The sequence below is a fragment of the Erythranthe guttata genome, chromosome 1, assembly GCF_056151865.1.
Source record: "Erythranthe guttata isolate IM_541 chromosome 1, IM_541, whole genome shotgun sequence".
Classification (NCBI taxonomy): Eukaryota; Viridiplantae; Streptophyta; class Magnoliopsida; order Lamiales; family Phrymaceae; genus Erythranthe; species Erythranthe guttata.
Window position 1 is genome coordinate 9,080,036 of NC_142533.1, and position 19,969 is coordinate 9,100,004.

Sequence of the window (19,969 nt, forward strand, 5' to 3'; positions counted from 1 at the left end):
CGGTTTAAAGACATTAGACATAATATGAGTCTGAATAAACACAGTTTAAATAGAAAACATCAAAGCAATATATAAAATAAGTCACAAAAACAAGTTTCGACTAATACAACGAAGTAATTCTAACGACTATGAAGCCACTCAGTATACATGTTCATGGCAATGGTATCTCGCCACAAAGTCCATTCTTGTGACGTCTCAACGGTATTAATGTAATCTTCACCATTAACCACCCCCGGATTTTTTCTAAAAAAATCATCTAATGTTTCTTCGTCAGGGTCAAAAGCATTAGTCATCCGGATAAAATTATGTAGGAGGCAACATCCCACAGTTATCCTATTTTGTACTTTAATGGGGTAATAGGTTGGACTTCGAAGCATGCCCCATCTTGATTTCCGAAGACCGAGTTCTCTCGCGGTGATATTCCTTGCCTTTGCATGCTTCATGTTGAAAATTTTCATATAGTTCCAAGATGCAGATCGACCTTGACCGTATACATCAAGATGGTATCTAGTACCTCTGTACGGTGCTAGAAAATTCTTCCCATTTGTGTAACCATTGTCAACCAAATAATAGTTACCGTTAATTGTCGATGAAATCTACAATTGGAAAGGACTAACAATATTGTAATTAGGGGAAGTTTGAAGAAATATTAACATAGTATGTCTCCAACAAAATAAGAACATATCAGTGGGGATCCGCAAACCACTTTCTCTTGTTACCGCATCTCGAAGTATTCTACTATTGGCTGCAGAACCTTCCCATCCCGTAAGGAGGTAAATAAAGTTCATACTATTATCACAAACAACAAGCACATTTACTCACTCGTTACCCTTGCGGTTCCTATATCTTGGTTCATCAAGACGAGGAGCACATATTTCAATGTATGTTCCATCTAGTGCACCAAGACAATCCTAATATCCGTACAACGAGTGAACTTGTTAATTATATGAAGTAATTTAAGCAATTTGTGTATGTAATTATATCCCACATATTACCTTAAAGTGTGAAAAACGCTAATCATCTATATTTTGGCCAACAGGTTGCAGGGTAATTAAAAGCATTTAAGTGCAACTTAAGTAAAGTTAGGAGGACACGATTGAAATGGGTGATGATAGTATAACCAGATCGGTTGAAATGACTTCGGGTGACGGCATTTTTTCTTGTGGTTGGCCAAAATTTGAAGAAAGATTGCAACTTGTTTGGGAATATATACATTTCTATCTGGAGCTAGGCGTTTTTTAACAAATAACATAAATGATCGAAGGTTTGTCTTTTCACTCTAAGATTGTCATGACATGTGACATCATTAAAGCCCACAAGTGTACGTAAATAGTATAATTCAGAATGTGCTCTCCCTATCAAACTATAACGCACAGTTTCATTATCCAATTGGCCTAAATGACGACGCTTAAGTTTGAGGTAAATACGCAAGAACATTAACATTAAAAGCCTCATATTAAACATTATCTCATGCAACGCTAATATAATCTCATCTTCTTGTTTTAATATAGACATCATATGTCAACAATGCCTACAACATATGTCTGAATACGTTTTAAAAAAATAAACAGTTAAAAAGAACTATCTTAACAAAATAAAAACAAGAGAAAGAATAAACAAAATAAGTATAAGTCTGATAACATTATATTTCCAAGTAACACTACTGACCGTGATTTTTTATTTTTTTTTGTACAATGATCCTAGAAAATGAACTCACTGAACTTCATAGAAATACATTATCATCATATACGGGGGAAAACTGATAGTGATAGCACATATTGTAGACTAATTTAAACCTAACCTTAGTTGTCTTCGTCGGTTCAAACAATTAATTGCGAAACCACAAAACTCCTTACAAAACTCAACTGAAATACTAAGTTTAGGTTCTCATATAACATGAACACATAAATATTATAACCATTTCAATTGTTCGTACGATTCACAAAGAGACCCGGATGGAGATAAATAATTCAACATTACATATCTCTCTCTACAAATATGGGTCGTGATGACCTAGCGCGTTCAAATCTCCTCACATCAGCCGTATTCCTTCCTAATAAAATGATAATGTATTCAAGATTTAATTGATAAATTTCGAAGGAAGAAAACAATAAATAGTTGAAATTCATTCAACAAGGCAAAATGAATTCAATATTCAATTGATAAATTTCGAAGTTTATGGTTGACGGATTCCAGACACTACCTATGTCGGTCGTTTGAAAGGGTTTTCATGCAAATGAGAAATTATGTGAGAATTAGTTTTTATATGTTGTTTTATGGTAATTTATTGGATTTCTTAAGGACTTTAATGTTTTTACACAATACTAAAAAAGGAAGACATAATAACGTGATAAAGAATCAACCCAACCTTAGGTTGACTAGTAGTCATCAGAACGGATGATAAAAAGAGTGGGGCCACTTATCAAGGAAATAGATAACATGTCAACCAAACTTTGTATTAGGTGGTACAACTAGTACCATCATGGCTTATAACACAAACCAAAAGAACCTTGACGATTTGACTATATAGTCCATACGGGTCCTTTTGGTTTGATGGATGATGGGTGATAGACAATTTAGTCACCCTTAATCCAGTGAGTGGTATAGAAACCCAATATTGACTGAAGGCCCGATATCCAATTACCTAAATGGATGATAAATTGTCCCACCTATATAGGTGTGACTATGTAATCCAGAATTAGTGCACACTTGCGAAAATACCAAAAAGCCCTCCACTAATACATAAATTACAAGGGAACTAGGTATATATGCAAAAATTCCCCAATTCAGACAACAAGAAACGAAAATAAACCCTAGCAATACGAGCATGTTTTTCCTTTTATAAAAAAATATTTATGGAAATCAATTTGGACACAGACACCGTCTTGGTGATTTGGATGAGGGAGGCGAAGCATCTGGAAAATTTTTGCAACACTCTCGTTTGGGGGCCGCGCTCTGTTGGACAATTTCTGCAGTATTGCTCGTTTGGATTTTGGATCTTCTGACGACTATCTCATACGTAACCGTCAATTCTTACTAGGTTAATCTTCCATGTTCAAATTAATGTGTTCCATGTGTGAGTAGAGTTATGTTTTCGCAATCTATGAGTTTACAAATGGGAAATTCGGCGAATTACAAACCTATATGTTGATTTAATGAAGTCGGAACTCAAACAAGTGTTTTGTCTAAATGATAATGCCCATATTTTTAATGACAACAACATGAGTTCGAATGTTTGATATTAATGTTAATATGTTGGTAGGCTAGAATGAATTATAGCACTCTGATTGTTTGTTATTAAATTTGGATACCAATATTTCATATGGTAATCCTATGAAAACTATTCAACTTGTTTCATCATAGCGGTTTTTTTTCTTATTTTTCCTTATAACTAATAATCCCCAAATTGATATAGTATCAAAACAAACAAGTTTATACGAGGTTTTAGCAAGCGGCACCCCTATGATAAGTCTAATTGTCGAAAAAGCCATTGTGTTAAAACAATTAGCATTTACCCCCCTATAAAAGTTAGTCAAAGTCAATAATGCCCTTGCGAGGCTACCGTGTGCTACACTCGCCATTAATGCGACTGATGGTGTATTTGTTATCTGAAAATAGCCAAATGTCCATTCAATTAAGATTTTCAAAAATTGCAAATTTCGCCAAAAAAAAAAGCCTCTTTCAATTCAGCCCTCAACATTCTTAAAAATCCTTCTTCTCCAATCAACCAAAATCATCTCTGCAAATCATCTTTATCTTTCCTTTTATTCGGCCAGCCCATGAGATTGAAAAGGAGACCTCCCAAAAATGCAACCTCCCACATTGAAATTGCCAGAACAGGTAAGCCTTGCAATTTAGGGTTCACGTCAAAAATCCAAATGTAATTAAAATTGCAAGAACAAATTTAGGGTTCACGTCAAAAATCCAAATGTGTTTTTCCATTAATTTTCTCATAATTTATAAAATCCTAATCATCTGATTTCTTCGATTCACAGAATCTTATAGGGTCGTAGATGTACACAATTGATATTTATATTAATCAACGTTCAATCCTAATTCATATGCCAAACCCATTAAGCGGGCGGAAGAAGTCCATGGTACGATCCAGATATATTTCACAATCGAGATGATGAATTCGCGCTGGAGGAGTGGCGGCGACGGGGTGGGGTAGATGGTAGATAAAGAAGAATAATTATTCTTCTTCTAGAGGAGAAGGTGGTGGATGGGTGAGTAGTTTGGTGAACTCTCAAGAGAAGAAGACTTTTATTTTTTATTTTTTTTATAATTTATTAATATTTAATAAATACTTTTGAATTTTGTTTGTTTAACATATTACATATTTTAAATAAAAATTAACATATTACATATTTAACTCAAGTTTATAAACAGATATTTATACTTTGAATATCCCAAAAAAAATCCATCAACCAGTCATGCACCTAGAAAATCCATGGTTTAATATTTTAAAGAGAACTCAGGCACCAAGAATTTTTACTTTAGTCCACTTGGCAAATTTCTTAATAATAGGCGTCACTCCTATGAACCTGTCACAAATTTTGGAAGGATTTTTTGTTGCACAAACTTTCGAGGCTGTGCATTTAACTCAAGTTTATAACCAAATCTCTATACTTTCAATATCTCAAAGAAAATCCATTAACCAATCATGCACCTAAAAAATCTAAGTTTCAATATCTCAAAGAGAATTCATGCACCAAGAATTTTTACTTTAACCCACTTGGCAAATTTCTTAATAATAGGCCTCACTCCTATGAACCTGTCATAAGTTTTGGAAGGATTTTTTAGTGCACAAACTTTCGACGGGGCATACTCCATAACGAATGGGGAATCGAATCCAATGGGGGCAAATGGGGGATCATATGCAACGGGGGCAGACTCCATAATAGATGGGGGATCGAATCCAACGGGGACAAACTCCATAATAGATGGGGGATCGAAAATCCACGAGGCAGACAAATTTATGAATCTTCCAACGGCGAAAACATGTTCAAATCAGACAAGTTTTTCCGTTTTATTTCAGAGTGACTTCCCAAAACAACTTCAGTATAGGGGGGTTGAAAAGTTCCTTGATATTATGTTCCTTTGGGTTTATTTTACTTTATTTAATTAATGAGATATCATTAAATTCGATAATGTGGAAACTGTATATATGATGCTAATACTTAAACCAATTACTATGTACTTACTAGCTATAGTTAAGCCAATAAATTCAAGCTACATACTAGATGATGATGCTAATATATTCATGCCATTTCCAATATGGGCATTTAATTATTGTATGTAGGTTATCCAAGGAACACACTTCTATTTATTGTTCAAGTTTTTATACTCGTTGTTGTGTCTTCCTAGTTTCTTCATTTAATATTTACTCATCATTAGATGGTTTAGTTTGTGAATTTTTTTGTTTTTGTTTTTAGTGGATGTGCTAGTTAGTAAGAAAAAAATATTAACTTTTTACCTAAATCAAATCAGTCTCAAGGTAATATTTACTACATTGCATTGTTAACATCTTGTTATCGTATGTACCGTTTGTTTGTTGTAGCATTTACTGCATCGAATTGTAGTTTGTGATTTACGAACACGCCGTACGAAGATGAAGAGATTGTTGTTGTGCTAACTAAAATTTTGTTTGACATAAAAAAGTTTCTAATTTTGTTCACTAAAGTGTGATCTTCAATTAGACGTCATTAGTTAGGGTATACCACAAATGGCCCTATTAGGTACAATTTGAAAAGTAAAGTCAAAAGCCCAACCAAAAAATCTGAGATTTGTAATAAGTACACAATACAAAACTTGTATAAATAAGCTTCTTATGAATGTTGACACATTTAAACGTTTGTGCTACTTGCTAGAGAAACAAGAATGTTGTTGTTGAAGAACAAGTTGCAATTTTTTTGTTCATTTTGGCGCATCACGAGAAAAATGGAGTTTGTCAAACTACTTTTTGAATACCATCGATGAATAGATATGTTCAGTGTTCCGGCGACAAAATTGTCAATCCTAACTTGGTAACTTATGTAACCAATAAAAAAGTTGTCGACCCTTTCATCCCACTCTAGCTCGTACAAGTGATCGGATTGACTCACATGTGGATTTTTCTTGGGTGACATTATTTTTTTTTAAACTGTGCTTCTGTTCGTATTGTGTGAGAAATAAAAAAAGAGTGCCATTATATATAGGCAAACTCTATTGATTATGAATAATCCATTTTTTTTTCTCATTGGCCGGAATAGGAATACTTGTTGAAAACATTATCATACTTCACTTTGTGTTACTTTGGAAAGAAAAAATGATGAATATGTTAGAATATATTCTCTATACTTTATTGACTAAGAGTGAAAAAAATTATTCTTGTATATATGCTTTGTATTATATCAAAAAATAAACCGTGAATCAATAATCCTATTCCATATTTTCCATTATACAAATAATTGAACAAATAAAAAACCAAACATAAAATTTTGAAATTAAGGAAACAAATATCTGACAAAAATCTTGAGACCATAACCTCTTTGCCACAAATGCAGGTTGTCCATATATTTAAATGAACAAGGGGTTATTAATGTTTAATTTGACAACATTCATTGTGAGCACAATGTATTTTAAAACCTTGACCCATACAACTACAAAATTAGTTGCCAAGTTGAGGCATTGATTACGGACTCACTTACAATAAATGTACCATTTTTCACTCTATAAATTAATTTACTTTGGCGTCACACAACATACAATCGAAGAAGGGAAACAAATTGGAGCAGAACAGCCTAAAATTTACTGCAAATTGAATAGGTATATCTCGTATTCGGTAATAGGTTGAATTTATTTTTTAAATGTTTGGAATAATTTTATTTCCTCGTTGGTATATTTTGGGATCACACCACTCGTAGAACTTGCATTGATTTACCTAAAAACTTAATTTACACTGAATAAAATGTAAATAAACTAATCGTCTTCGGGCAACAGAGGCAAAAGATATTTCTACAAATCTTGTAAAAATATCGATAATGATAATTCCCATCAACCATGTAACACCCCGTATTTTCAAAACCCGAATTTAATCTTTCTACTCGAAAATTCTTATGTGAAGTTATTACGTGAATTAATTATATGACTTATGTAAATAACTTAGGTGTTAGCTATATATTTGTATTATGTGAAATAAATTACTAATATGATTATATGCTATAACTGATACTAGTATATATATATATATATATATATATATATATATATATATATATATATATATATATATATATATATATATATATATATATATATATATATATATATATATATATATATATATATATATACTGTTAATTAAAATAAATAAATATTTAGGGGATTAATGCATACTAGTGCACTTGGCAAATGCTAATCATTTTTGGCTAAACTCACACTAAAGAAAATCAAAGGACTCAGTTCATGCTTCTTCTTCTTCCAACACCTAAACACCATACTTCTCTTATCTTCTCTTCTCCACCGAAAACACCATTACCACTGTTGGCCCTCTCCTTCTTGCACCTCAACTCCCATTTAAAAAAAAAAACCAAATATAAAAATGAGGGTCTCCTATTTAACTCTAACTTTAGAATATTTAAAGAACACCATAAAAAGCACTTGTCCCCTCACGGGAGAAAACAATACCTCCCTCCTAGAAGCACACACTCTCTCTTTCACAATCAAGATAGATTGGCTTGATTTTGACATATTGAAGCTACTTCCTCCGATTTCCTTTCTTTTTCTACGGCTATATAGGTAAGAAATTTCAATTTTTTTTTCTGCAATTATAAGGTATAAATAGTACTAAAAAGGGTTATTATGATAATCTAAAAGACTTGAAAGATTTTCGAAATTTTAGGGCTTTTTAGATAAAATTGGATAAGTTGTGTTGATCTTCGATTTATTTTTCTTGCATGTCTTGTTTATGTTTATAATGAGTAGATAAAAGTTTTTATTTATCAAAAGTTTGAAGATTTTGGATTTACAATTATTTTTGCAAGAAACATGGATTTTTAAACTTCTAGGCATGTGCAAATCTAGAAACTTTGTAGTCAAATCTGTAATTTTTTGAAAGATCAGCCCTAAATAAGTATTAAGTAGAAAATAATGTTATTTGGGAAAGATTCATGATTTGATTGGATCTATGTAAGAAAATAAATTGTTGGTCAAGAAAAAAATTTCTAGATTTTTATTTATCAAAAATTCGTAACTTGTTAAATCTGTAAAATAATTTCATAATCTTGAAATTTGTTAGTTAGGAGTCTTATAATTTAATTTGAGATTTTTGAAGTAATTTACTATTATTTTGAATTTTAATGGTTTATGTGCTATTTATGATGTTCTTGTGGTTTAATTGTAACTTCTTGGTACGATTTACTATAAATGATGAATCATGAGATTATGTACTTTAATTTACAGCAGGAGCATGTTTAATATGCTTTTGGAATTTATTGAGATGAGATAAATATCTAAAAGTGACAAAAACCTCATTAAAGGTTAGAGGAAAAATGCGTTTGCTCTACTGACGTCTCATTGCAGCTCTGAAAGAAAAATATTGAAGAAAAATAAAGACTGAAAAGGTTCTTGAGGAGAAAAAATGAAGGAAGAAAAAACTGAAGCAGAAATTGAAGATAAGTTTAATTAATTTGGTGCAATACCTATCAATTACTACCTTGGAACTTGAACTCTGGACCAATATTTTTTGGAACTTGAACCAAGTGAGGAGACGTTACAAGATAGGCGGTGGGGGTCGAGAAGCTGCTGGATGTGGGAGTTAGAATTTGTAGGCTGCCGATCACCATGGGGGGCCAGCATTGATCGAAGCGGCGGCGGATGCCGGACGAGGCGGCGCTGGCGGGCGCCAGCAGTGGGCGAGCAAGGAGAGGAAGTGAGAGAGCTGGTGGAAACGGAGTCGTTTTGCAGCGAGTAGAATAAAAGAAAAGGAAAAAATCAAGCACACATGTCACTGTCGAGCTGCTCAAAAAATAAAAGGAAAAGAAAAGAATTTGAGAAGCTGATTGGACCGGAGAATTGGAACGACGTTGTTTCAGCATTAGATGGGCCAAAAGAAAAGGCTGTAAAAAATAAGGATCTATCCCCATATATATATATATATATATATATATATATATATATATATATATATATATATATATATATATATATATATATATATATATATATATATATATATATTAATGATGATGGTTGCATGCTTTGTGTGTGTATATGTGTGTGCCGTGTGTGGACAGAGTGTTTGTGGTTGTGATATGAATGGTGGTATGATTAGCATACATTATGGATATGTGAATTATGAATGTTTTTGTGATTATAACTAAAAAGACAATTTCCTATTTCGTTTGATTTGGTTTTCGGATTCCTCACAGGAATGGACTTTTTATCGGTACGGTTCATATTTTGAACTTCATTATATATATAGTTCCGTTTATATTAATAAAATAGCTAGTTTATTTTATGTCTTTATTTCTCACCAAAAAAATTTCTAAACTCTGATTTTTACCTCGAACGGATAATGAAATGTTCTATAATAGTGTATTACTCGAATTAACTCCTTTAAAAAGTTAATTCAAATCGGGAATTTAACCAACTAAAATTCCTCAAAGCAAATTTTTCGAAAATGAAAAATGTTCTAAAAATATAAATTCTAGATTTTAAATGGCAAAAGTTTTTATCTTGCTTTAAGTTTAAAAAATTTAAAGAGGTCAAAAATGCTTTCGCTAAATAAAGTAAAATTCCGGAACCGATTCGATCTATCGCCTATCTAAGAGGGGATGCTACAAACCACAATAGATCTAACAAAACGAACTTGGATGATATAAGTAATTATAACACAAATAAAGTATTACAAAAATAATGAAACTTACGTTTCATTTTGGGCAGGTAACAAAACGACACCCTCGATTAAGCGTAGTCCAAGATGTTTGCACATAGGTCTTCAGCCCGCAATAACAAACGCATGGATGTGATGCAAATGGCACCATACGGGAAAAAAATCACCATGATCCGCTAAGCTTGCCAAGCGAACCATTCACAAGGCTCTGAGCCAAGCGTTTCAATGAAGCATTGTATGGGCTGATTCAAGAAGAGGTTGAGATGACAAACAATTGGAGGCCCAACATGAGTTCAAATCCATGTACAAGCCCATTCACAAATCAAATGGATACAAATCATATTCGAGGAAAAACAATCATGAAGTTATCAGTTATGGAACACTCTAATTGAAGCAATCACATTTTTCAAGGCTTTGGAAGGTTCATGATTTGTGCAATCAAGGATATACAAGTTTTTCACCCTTTGGAGAGTCCTTGACTTTTGCAATTTCAGCTTTAGAATATCAATATAATGATTTTGATGTTTCCTTAATTTAGATTCAATAAGTGTTCATTAGATTGGCTGATTTGATTAGATAGATAATAATTCTTTGTTCTTAGTTTCTTTCCATAGATTATAGAGTATTGAACCCTATATAAATGAGCTAAGTTGTAAGCTTTCAACAATTAATTCAGAAATCATTTTGTAAGATATTAGTATTCTTCTTTCTATCTTGAAAGAGCTTTTGAACTTTCAAGTGATCTTGTGGCGTTCAAACAATCAGACTGATCATCAAGATGCTTGAATTCATCTTGAATTCTTGGTGTGGCGTCTCTATATCCATTGTAACCTTGGTTGTGATTTAGTAATCTTTGGGTCAAGATTCGACAAACTTGTTTCTTTGGGGTGTCTTGGGGTTTCAAAACCATATTGTTATTGGGGTTTGAAAACCATATTGTTATTGGGGTTCGTCACATGTTGACGTAGTTCATATCGGTTGGTATTCTGTGTTGGGAATCGGGCACGTGTACTCAGCGGAAAACATAAATTTTTATATAAAAGAAACGATTTAATACATATAAACACATGCTCGACTCATATAAAGCAATTAATTACGTACTTTAACGCTTCCAGCGAAAATCAAAAACAACATGCGTATAATTAATTCGATAATAAATCACATAGCATGCTCGCAGTAAATCATGAATTCATACAAACAATTACATATAACAATTCATGAAAATTCATACTGCGAATATAAATATATAATTTAATCTAATTAAATTAATACCTAATTAAAACTGATCCGAAAATTACCTCTTGAAGCGTGAGGCATACTCTCGGATTGAAGCAAACTGTCAAGGAAACCAATCCGTGTAGTCGGGAGGAGCAACGGCGGTGCAGCGGCGACGGACGTGCTCAACGACGGTGGCATGTGAGATCCACGCGCGGTCTTCGGGCGGAGCGTAGAGGCGCGTGCGGCGGTGCTTCGGCGATGGCTTCTCGGCAATTCGCCTCCTTTGTCTTCCTCCTCTCGGATTTCACCTCGTATACTGAGATCTACTAAATACGTGGCACTAGACTCGCAAAAGCCAGAATAGACGGAAGAAAATGACAAAAGGAAAGAAACTACCAATAGCAGTCGATGCGTGAGGCCGATTCCGCCGACGGACGACGGCGGAGGTGGAGAATCGGCCGAAGGTTATGAGAGAGCGGCTAGGGTTTTGTGATTTCACTTGTGTGTTGTGCAAGACCTATAAATCATGTATTTATAGTGTCTTGTATAAAAGCCCTAATGGGCTTAAGTTGGACCGGACCCAACAGCTTAAGTTCGTTAGTCTTTACTCGCTCGTTTCTCACAACTCAATGATCGGAAAATTATAACGATTACATTTTCGGAATCATTGAAACGTCCTCGTCATTACGAGTGCCGATTCTCGTTTTCCAATTTCTAAAAGTGGAAACCCTAATTCAGTGGACCTTCTATATTTGGAAACTTCCCAATTTAGAAAGTTCACTAAGATGTTCGCCTATTCTTTTCCTTTTCTTATTCTCACTCATAATTCCAAATCACGAATATTGGACTCAATCATATTGACTTCCAATCATGCAAAGATTAAACATTTTTATCTTTGACCGTTTATTCAAAGATCTCGAGTGCACGAGCAGTGTGACCCTGGATGGTTCAGGTGTAAGCTAGCCGTGGGTCCAAAACCCTTTGTGGTTTAAACTCGTCCCTAGAGTTACGATTAAGATGAAGCTTGTTTTAACTTAATCACCCAATGAATCAAGATTGGCGTCTAGCAACTACGCGTCATGATTCCCTAGATACAAATGAAGTGCCTGCAAGAACCTTTTGATATAGTTAACGTACAGTACGATCCATTCGATTCATATGTCCCGATTGAACTAGAGGCACTAGTTCATCGAGACCTCCTTAGTAGTTCAATAACCGTGCGATCGTTCTAAGTGTTGTAATCGGTACGTGCATGACTTAGAGAATTGAATTCCCTAATCATCACTCAGTCAGCTCTGTCCAGAGACTTAAAATATTACAAACTATGAAAACACACAGGACATCCAAGACTATTCTAGCGATCGAATCCCCGACTACAATGCACAGACTTCCCACTAGATTTCAGACTGCACGAACACTGGCCCTTGGGGCGGTCCTCGGTGGAACTCAGGGACAGGTCACGATACAGCTGGTCCTCTAGTGAAGTCACGACGATGTCTAAGTCTTAAGGACTAATGGTGTACAACTATACCATAGATATCTCTACTCGATTATTGAGAACCACTTAGAGATTTCTAGGGTGAGGGAGTTCAGTGAACTCGTCAACTTACGAGCACCCACTTATGCATGCCGATATCACAATACCGTTTACTGATGAGATGCAGTACACATACACTAAGTTCTAGTCTCTTAATGGGAAAGGCCGATATCCTCATTGGTGGTGTAACCCTTCGACTAGGAACACGTTTTAACAGTTATAATACTTAAGTAAATATCTCATGATCCTAAAAGATCAATCACAAGTACTTGTAATAACTATAAGGACTACATCTATGTTTGAACAAGGGACAAAGATATAGAATGCCAATGTGTTTTATCATTAATACGAAAAATGATTATTTATTACAAGAATTAATGCAAAGATCACAGCCACAAGTTGGCTTTTTGGTCACCTACTTTAACATTCTGAGCATTGGTTTCAAAGGCAAGTTTCAATTGATCTTATAATTTCGTATTTCTTGCTAAAAATACAAGCAAAAAAAAAACAAAAAAATAAAAAGAAAAGAAAAGAAAATCTCTACGTATTCTTTGATATCGTATTTCTATTCATATTATCCTAAATTTTCATTTTATTTAGCCTTTCTCTCTATAGAGATTACTTGCATCAATCTGTTAGGAATTAATTCTTGATTATTGTGATTTGTCTGATTGATTCTCACTTAGAATTGCTATTTGATTCTCGATTGTTCTTAAGTTCAATTAAGAGTGATAAGGAGATACAACGAGCCGAAAATGGCAGAGTGATGAGAATATAAGAGGGTAAAAGCCGATTGAGTGTTAATAACGAGAGTGAGTGACATCACATTGAGGGAAACACGTGAGGGAGTGTCTGTGAGGTTCTTTAATATTATCTTACATATCTCGTAATGTCACAAAACGGAGGAGATAATTCAACTGAAGAGGGGCAACAACGAGGCAATTCAAAGTTCCAAATGCAAGCATTGGTGAGAGAGATGAGGAGGGTGATGAGAATGGAGTTGGATAATATTAATGAAAGGATGGACAAATTGGAGGAGGAGACAACAAAGAGGCAGCAAGCACCTAGGCGAGTACAACCAATGGCACAATAGGGTGATGCTGAAGATGAAGAAGAACTAGAGGAACTTGATGAATGTCTAATGAATGGAGGAAGGTTTGGACATGGATATAGAGGGGCAAAGGCCTAGGAAACTGACGATTCCGCCATTTTCAAGGCAAAAATGACACTAGGCCAAAATGCAATTCAGACGACTTTTTTTTTTGCAACTGAAATGGATTCGTTGCAATTTCGCGACGTTTTAAACAACAAATGTCGCAAAAAATAAAAAGATTTGCGACTTTACAAATTTCATCGCACATATCGTCGCACTAAAGAAAATAAAAGAATTTCGTGAGCATTTGCTACGAAGCAGCTCAATCGTCGCAATAGTTTGCGACGATTTTTCTGCAAAACGTCGCAATTAGTTTTTTAAATAAATATTTGCGACATTTAATTGTTTTTGTCGCAATTTTTTAAAATAATTAATAATTTTCAAATTATGCTGCGACTTTTGTTGGTTTTCATCTCAAGGATTTGAATTAATTTAGAATACAAATAAAATTTGCAAAGGGCGAAAATTATCTTCACTACTTAAACTTTGTGCCCTAACCCTCCATCTCTCTTCCACACTTCTTTACCTCCTCCTGCGAACGGCCGGTGATTTTGCCTTCGTTTTCATCCTTCAACGACGGTAAGATGGGCACCACCACCGCGGTGGCGGAGGTAAGCTGACACCACCGCAACGGAGTGACGCTATCTCGACCAACTTTCTCATTCGCTGCCACCATCAGCTCTTGCCGCCGCTACCACAAGGTTCCGTCACCGCTGGAGGCTTATCTAGAATGGGAGAAGAAGATAGAAATGGCCTTTGAATGTCACAACCACTCAAAAAACAAAAAGGTAAAGCTTGCTGCAATTGAATTCAGTGATTGTGCTATTATTTGGTGGGATCAATTGTAGAAAGAAAGTAGGAGAAACTATGAGCAACACGTTGAGGCATGGGATGAGATGAAGGCCATCATGTCCATTCCAAACTTCTACCACAGAGAGTTTTTCAACAAGTTACAACGTCTAGCTCAAGGATCGAGGATCGTCGATGAGTAACATAATGAGATGGAAGTTGCTATGATCCGAGCAAGTGTATAAGAAGATAGGGAAGCTACCATGGCTAGATTCCTACATGGTTTAAATTGTGAAATAGCAGATGTCGTGGAGATGCAACACTATGTGAAGTTGACGGATATGGTGCAACGACTTGAAATTCGTGGAAGGCAGCTAAACAGGATGAATGGCCATTAGCCAAACATAAATTATAACCTTCTAAGGATGCCAAACCAGCGACAACATTCAAACAAGGTAACACTGAACCCTCCAGTTCTAAGAATCAAGATATAAATGCTTCAAGTGCCATGGAATGGGACACATAGCTAGTGAGTGTCCAAACAAAAAGGTTATGGTGATAAATGTCCAGTGGGAGATCGAATTGGAGGATGAAAAGGAAGACGAGGTACATGAGTTTCCATCTTTTGGAGATACATACGAAGAAAAATATGATGTAGAGGGCGAGTTATTATTGGCAATGCGAGCTTTTAGTGCACAAGGTAAAAAAGAAGAGAACAATCAACGAGAAAACTTATTTCATACTCGTTGTTTTGTAAATGGTAAGGTTTGAAGTGTTATTATTGATGGTGGGAGCTTCACTAATGTTGAAAGTACTGAATTAGTTGACAAATTGGGGTTGCCTAGCTTGAGACATGCTCGCCTATACCGACTTTAGTGGCTAAACAATAGTGGAGAAATCAAGGTGAAAAATCAAGTGTTAGTGGCATTCTCCATTTGCAAGCATGAGGAGGAAGTGTGGTGTGATGTGGTGCCTATGCAAGCATGCCATGTCCTATTGGGGAGACCATGGTAGTACGACCACCGGGCAACATATGACGGTACACCAATAGGTACTCTTTTATACTTAAAAGCAACCCATGACACTTGTAGCATTAAGTCCTAAACAAGTTCTTGAATATCAACTCAAGATACAAAAAAAGAGTGAGAAGTGTAAAGAAAAAGAGAGAGATGGTGAGATTGAGAGAAAATAAAATGAGAGAAAAGAAAATGAGAGAAAAGAAAGAGAGAGAAGTTTTAAAATAAAAGAGAGTGATAAAAAATGAGAGTGCACGAGGGGAAAAATACAACTTCATTGCAAACAAAAAAAGTGAGATCAAGAAAGATTTATTATCGCAACAGCCCCTTATAGTTCTTATGTACAAGAAGACCCTTTTGAGTACTAACAAATTATCGGATCATTCTCGAGCAATATTGTTTCACTTTTGCAGGAGTTTGAAGATGTCTTTCCCAATGAGGTACCACCAGGCTTACCACCAATTCGAGGAAGTGAGCACCAAATTGACTTTATAACCGGTGCAACAATTCCAAACCAACTAGCCTATCTGAGTAGTCCCGATGAGACAAAGGAACTTTAACAAAAAGTTGATGAGATACTTGAGAAATGACATACTAGGGAGGGTATGAGCCTTGTACAGTTCCGGTGTTGCTAGTACCTAAGAAGGATGTGACATGGAGGATGTGTGTTGATTGTCGAGCCATCAACAATATCACGGTAAAGTATCGTCATCCTATTCCTAGACTAGATGAATTGCATGGGTCTTGCGTGTTCTCTAAAATTGATCTTAAGAGTGGTTATCATCAAATTAGAGTGAAAGAAGGAGATGAGTGGAAAACTGCATTTAAAACAAAATATGGCTTGTACGAATGGTTGCATATACGAATGGTTAGTTATGCCTTTTGAGCTTATTAGCGCACTTAGTACTTTTATGAGGCTCGTGAACCATGTTTTACGTGCATTCCATGGCAAATTTGTAGTGTTATATTTTGATGATATTCAAATTTATAGCAAAAACCTTGATGATCACGTTGAACACATAGCACTTGTTTTAAAGGTTTTAAGGAAATAGAGGTTGTTTGCTAATCTTAAGAAATGTACTTTTTGTGCGGACAAACTTGTGTTTCTTGGTTATGTTGTTAGTGCTAAAGGTATAGAGGTTGATGAGGAAAAGGTGATGGCGATTCGAGATTGGCCAATGCCTACATCGGTGAATCAAGTAAGTAGCTTTCATGGCTTAGCTGAATTATAGGCACTTTGTTCGAGATTTCAGCGGCGTAGCAGCGCCTCTAACAACATTTATCAAGAAGAACGGTCCATTCAAGTGTTGAGAGAAATAAGAAAGAGCATTTCAACTCATCAAGGATAAATTGACTAATGCACCATTACTTGTTTTGCCTAACTTCACTAAAATGTTTGAAATTAAGTGTGATGCATTATGTATAGGTATTGGCGGTGTACTAATGAAAGAAGGAAGACCAATTGCACACTTTAGTGAAAAAATAAGTGGGGCCCTATTAAACTATCCTACATATGACAAGGAACACTATGCATTGGTTCGAACTCTAGAGACATGGCAGAACTACCTGTGGGCAAAAGAGTTTGTGAGTCATAGCGATCATGAACCCTTGAAACATCTAAAGGGACAATACAAATTGAGAAAGCGTTATGCCAAGTGGGTGGAATTCATCGAAACTTTTCCTTACGTCATCAAATACAAGGAAGATAAGGAGAACATAGTTGCTGATGCGTTGTCACGAAGTTGTTTTGCTCTCAACACTTAGTACTAAGTTGGTTGGATTTGAGTATATTAAGGACTTGTATGCAACAAATTTTGATTTTGGTGATTATTTTCAAAATTGCACTAATGGGGCATACGGGAAGTTCTATTTGCATGATGGGTTTTAATTTCGGGAGAACAAGTTATGTGTGCCACATTCATCTTTGCGTGAATTACTTGTTCAGGAATCACATAGTGGTGGTTTGATGGGACACTTTGGGGTGGCTAAGACATTAGGTGTGTTGCATGAGCATTTCTTTTGGCCACGCATGAAACATGATGTAGAGAAAATTTGTGCAAGATGCATTAGTTGCAAGCAAGCTAAATCTAGGCTTCAACCACATGGTTTGTACACTCCCCTACCTATTCCAAATGCACATTGGGTTGATATCTATATGGATTTTGTTTTGGGTTTACCTAGGACAAAGAGGGGGATAGATTTAGTTTTTGTGGTTGCTGATTGGTTCTCTAAATTGGCTCACTTCATTGCATGCCATAAAATTGATGATGCATCACATGTAGCGAATTTATTTTTTTGTGAGATTGTTAGATTGCATGGAATGCCAAGACTATTGTTTATGATAGAGATGCAAGGTTCTTAAGTTACTTTTGGAAGACCTTGTGGGGTAAGTTAGGAACTAAATTGTTGTTCTCTACCACATGTCACCCACAAACTGATGGTCAAACGGAAGTAGTTAATAGGACTTTGTCTACTTTATTGTGTGTGATTATACAAAAAGACTTGAAAACTTAGGAAGATTGTTTACTGCATGTTGAATTTGCTTATAATCGTTGTGTTCATTCTGCAAGTAAGTTTTCACGATTTGAGACTGTTTAGTGTTTTAATCCATTGACTCCTTTGGATTTAACACATTAACCTTTGAATAAGCGTGTTGTCTTAGATGGCAAGAAAAAAAACAGATTTCGTAAAACAACTTCATGAGAAGGCAAGGCAACATATATAGTGTCAGACTGAGCAATATATCAAGCAAGCTAGTAAGGGGCGCACGAAAAATGTCTTCGAACAAGGATATTGAGTGTGGCTACATATGATAAATGATCGGTTTTCTCAACAAAGAAGATCTAAACTTCTTCCAAGGGGTGATGGACCATTTCAAGTGGTGGAACGTATCAATGACAATGCCTACAAACTTGAACTAACAGGTGAATATGGTGTTAGTACTAGTTTTAATGTTTCTGACTTATCTCCACTTGATGTAGGTAATGCAGATTTGAGGACAAATCCTTATCAATAAGGGGAGAATGATGCAAATGGCATCATACGAGAAAAATTCCACCAAGATCTACTAAGCTTGCCAAGCGGACCAATCACAAGGCTTAGTGTTTCATGGAAGCATTGGATGGGCTGATTCAAGAAGAAGTTGAGATTGCAAAACCAAGCATTGTCAACTGATATAAACTATGACATGTGACGATACCCAATAACAATATATGGTTTTGGAACCCCAAGACTCCCTAAAGAAACAAGTTTGTCGAATATTGATCCAATGATTAGTAAATCATGAACCAAGGTTACAATGGATACAAAGACGCCACACCAAGAATTCGAGATGAATTCAAGAATCTTGATGATAAATCTGGTTGTTTGAACGCCACAAGATAACTTGATAGGTTCAAAAGCTCTTTCAATATAGAAATAAGAATAATAATATCTCACAAAATGATTTTTGAATTGATTGTTGAAAGCTTAAAACTTAACCCATTTATATAGGGTTCAATACTCTCTAATCTATAGAAAAAACATAGAAAAAACTAAGAACAATGAATTATTATCTATCTAATCAAATCAGCCACAAATCAGCCAATCTAAATAACACTTGTTGAATCTACATTAAGGAAACATCAAAATCATTATATTGATATTCTAAAGTTGAAATTGCACAAATCAAGGACTCTCCAAAGGGTGAAAAACGCGTGTATCCTTGATTGCACATATCATGAACCTTCTAAAGCCTTGAAAAATGTGATTGCTTAAATTAGAGCCTTCTGTAACTGATATCTTCATGATTGGCTTCCCTCCAATCTGATTTGGATCCATTTGAATTGTGAATAGACTTTTACATGGACTTGAAATCATGTTGGGCCTCCAATGGTTTGCCATCTCGACCTCTTCTTGAATCAACCCATACAATGCTTTCTTGAAATGCTTGGCTCTAAGACATGTGATTGTTCCGCTTGGAAAGCTTAGTGGATCTTTGTGGAATTTTTCTCGTATGGTGCCATTTGCATCCGGATGGATTCGATTTCCAATTTCAAACTCGAACTCATCACCGCGAGCGAACCCGTCGGCTCAATTTCTCGGATTGTTGGAGCTGGCCCTGCTGATAGTTTCAAGGCTTTTTCGATATGGGTTATGTTATTTTTGATTAAAAATCTTGTTAAACACCTCGGAGGTGTTAGGGCTCCGCTGTAGTATACAATTCTCCCCTCTTTTCGGTGAGGGATAAATATGCATTACGAATTAGGACTGCAGTGCGTTGCTAATATGTGAGGAGTCAATGAATACTTTGTTGGCCAAGGGTTAAATTATAAATACAGTAATAATCAATCATTGTCATTCCAATCAAACATAATTTTTGAGTTATACATAATAAATAGTCA